The following is a 2,727-nucleotide window of genomic DNA, read 5'->3' as shown; positions in this document are numbered from 1 at the left end:
AAATAGTAATAAATACTACAAAAGTATATAAATAAATGTCGATTGGTCAGATGTTAGTCACCAGCAGTACCTGTACAGATTACTGAAGGTAGAGGAGTTATCAAGTAGGCCAGCAGGGGGCGCTCAGCCTGTGGTCTATGTGCTTCCTAAAGCCCCCCAGTGTAATCAGTATTGCCAATTTAGCAATTTTGTTGCTAAATTTAGCAACTTTTCAGACTACCCTAGCAACTTTTTCTTCCAAAAGCACCTAGCAACACATTTAGCTATTTTTAAATTTTATTTGGCTACTTTTAGCAACTTTTGATAAGTGACTCGAACAATAAAAGGCACACATTTTCCATCTAAATTTCACAAAAAGAGGAAACCAAAGATGCCTAGCAGTACACACATCACATGAATTAAGTTATTGCTATTTGCAATTGTTCAATTTGATAATAATAATTTAATAATTGTTCATTTATGATACACCTTGTTGTACCTGTGATTGTTGTTCAGTTAGTACACTGTAAGAAAAATATCTAGAAAAATGGAAAAGGTAGGCTTCTAGTAATTTTCCAGGACATTATCCGTTATCCATTATCCATTGTAAACCCTTTAACCCGAAACACAAAATACAATGCGTAATTTAAAATGCCGGTAAAAACCTGTGAATTCTTTTCTTAGAGTGTAGCATACTGACTACTAATACACTGCTTAAAACTAATTGGTCAGAATGTGTAGTTTTACTAGTTCACTAGCTAATAAAAAAAACTTGTAATCCTTCAAAAATGTGTAAGTGTTCGTTCAATAATTCAATGTTGTATATAAAAAGTTATTTATATTTTAACATTATATTATGCATTTATATTATTTTACGAACAAATCTAAATTAACATATAAAAATATATTTTTTACTGAGATTTGATGTAGTGACAATTTTTGCATCGTGATTACGTAATGACGTCATCACGCAATGACATCACAACTTCATTTAGCAATTTTTAGCAACAAATCGACCTTCCTTTAGCAACGTCCCCTGAAAATTAGTTGGCAACAGTGCCTGTAGCACACAATTAGATGGCGGGAAGGCTATTTAAGTTTCAAGTATTCTTTTGTCCTCTCCAGACGAGTTTAAAAGTTAAAAACTACTGCTTTTTCAAAGCACTGTTTGACCATTGGGTGGCGCACTAGTCCATGTAACAAACCGCATTACCATTATAGTGAGACATATGTAATCTATAATAACATTACATTTATTTCATTTTCCCTCCAAAGCATATCTTGAGTGTCAAGATAGACTCGTGAAAGGTCGATGAACAACATTTATAAAGTGTGTGTTGCATTCAACAGAATCTCTGCTTGGAGATAATGCCTTTTAGATTACATTTATAAATAATAAACAATTGTAAAATGTTTGTTTAAAAATTGTTTCATAACATTGATTGCCATGTGTTTTCGTTTTCATTTCTCTAAATGAAATACGAATCCATGTGTTGGGGAGTTTAGCGTGAGGGCAAAAAGTTCCCCAAACAGATTTCACTCATGTTCTAGTTATAGTTGTAGAAAGCTGCTTGCTTTGAAAGTGACTTCTGTGTTTTGTGTGAGCTGTGCCTCTTACATCAATAAACTATTGACCCTTTTTCCCTGTAAACTTATGCTGAAATATTGCTAAAGGGACTGCACTTTAACTTAGTAAATTCAAACTTGCAACAGTTTTACAGTATTACATTGTTAATAAGTGATAATGAATAGTTTGTTCAGCCCTCTTTTTGCGCAGTTAGTAAACCAAATGAAATATTTTGACTGGAAGACTTGCTAGTAATGACAAGCAGTAACAAAATCTCATGTTTATTGTACAGGAAATAACATCAGAAGGCCACCATTTCCTCTTCAATTCTTTGTATGGTGTAGGAAAGGTAATTATGATCCTTCTAATTGTTCACTAAGTAAACATTATAAATTCACAAATATAATACAGTTGTCTTTCATATGGTTCTTGTAGGGCCTGGACCATGTGACCACTAAGCCACTCCTCGTTAGTATAGTGGTAAGTATCCCCGCCTGTCACGCGGGAGACCGGGGTTCGATTCCCCGACGGGGAGATGTAAAGCTTTTGCCAGTTTGTCCTTGTTAATATTATGTTATTAACACGTAATAACACTGTAATAATATTATTACAGCATAGACTTTCAATACACTTCTTTTTTTTCTTGTTATCATCCAAATAATATGGCAGAAAATACTAGGGATGCACCGATACCGATACTGGTATCGGTATCGGGCCCGATACTGAGCTCCTGTACTCGTACTCGTTAAAATGCCCCGATACCAAACGCCGATACCACACAGCATGTGATAATTCTGTTGTGTGATCTTTGATGTTCACTCACTTAGCACACACATCATTTGGATTAAAACTAAATCGTAAAAATAAGACAATTTATGGGGCATTCACTATAAACCATCATTTATTTTCAACCTTAGATTGGTATCGGTACTCGGTATCGGCAAGTACCAAAAATAAAAGTATCAGTATCGGGCGAGTACTGGAAAAAGGGGTATCGGTGCATCCCTCCCTACCAAATACACATGCATTTACAAGAAAATTGACTCCATGAATTGCCTCAGAGATCTACTAATGGCGCTTTTCCACTGTGTGGTACGACTCGGCACAGCTCGGTTTGCGTTTCCACTGCAGTTCAGTACCGCTTTAGAGTGGGCGGGATTATTCACATGTCGTTATAGTTG

General features: G+C 35.4%; 1 non-coding gene across 1 annotated transcript; it reads left to right on the top strand.

Annotated features, from left to right (window-relative positions):
* The first annotated feature begins 2,009 nt into the window (after positions 1 to 2,009).
* On the top strand, positions 2,010 to 2,081 carry trnad-guc (transfer RNA aspartic acid (anticodon GUC)). Its single transcript has one exon. It is a non-coding gene; the product is annotated as a tRNA-Asp (tRNA).
* Positions 2,082 to 2,727: the final 646 nt, after the last annotated feature.

Source organism: Sinocyclocheilus anshuiensis, unplaced genomic scaffold, assembly GCF_001515605.1.
Source record: "Sinocyclocheilus anshuiensis isolate Anshui unplaced genomic scaffold, SAMN03320099.WGS_v1.1 scaffold700, whole genome shotgun sequence".
Classification (NCBI taxonomy): Eukaryota; Metazoa; Chordata; class Actinopteri; order Cypriniformes; family Cyprinidae; genus Sinocyclocheilus; species Sinocyclocheilus anshuiensis.
This window is presented reverse-complemented; position numbering and strand designations above follow the sequence as displayed.